At 36.2% G+C, this 318-nt stretch overlaps 1 protein-coding gene across 1 annotated transcript in view; it reads left to right on the forward strand.

The window, feature by feature from the left end:
* Positions 1-318, forward strand: part of LOC119586937 (solute carrier family 22 member 5-like) — a gene marked incomplete at its 5' end in the record, with an annotated part of 16,251 nt that overhangs the window by 5,612 nt on the left and 10,321 nt on the right.

The following is a 318-nucleotide window of genomic DNA, read 5'->3' on the forward strand; positions in this document are numbered from 1 at the left end:
CTGCCTGAAGACGATTCTACTTTCCGCAAAACCATTGGAACGTTTGTGCTTGATCTCCGAATTGAATGTTTCCTTTCATTTTCTGTCATAGACTAATGTAATCAAGATAAAAAGAAGGTGTACAAACTTTTTTTCTTTGGCGAATGAACTTTCTACGCCAAGAAAGTTGGGAAAAGAACCGCCGAGTTCGTATCTGTTATGTGGTCATGTTGTTTCGTGAACTTATTCCCGGAGTACAAACATTGCCAACTTAATTCGATATTTGCCTAAGGATGAAATAAAACTTTTTATTCGTAATAGTTTTCAATTTCACATTCG

This window comes from Penaeus monodon, chromosome 22 (assembly GCF_015228065.2).
Source record: "Penaeus monodon isolate SGIC_2016 chromosome 22, NSTDA_Pmon_1, whole genome shotgun sequence".
NCBI lineage: Eukaryota > Metazoa > Arthropoda > Malacostraca > Decapoda > Penaeidae > Penaeus > Penaeus monodon.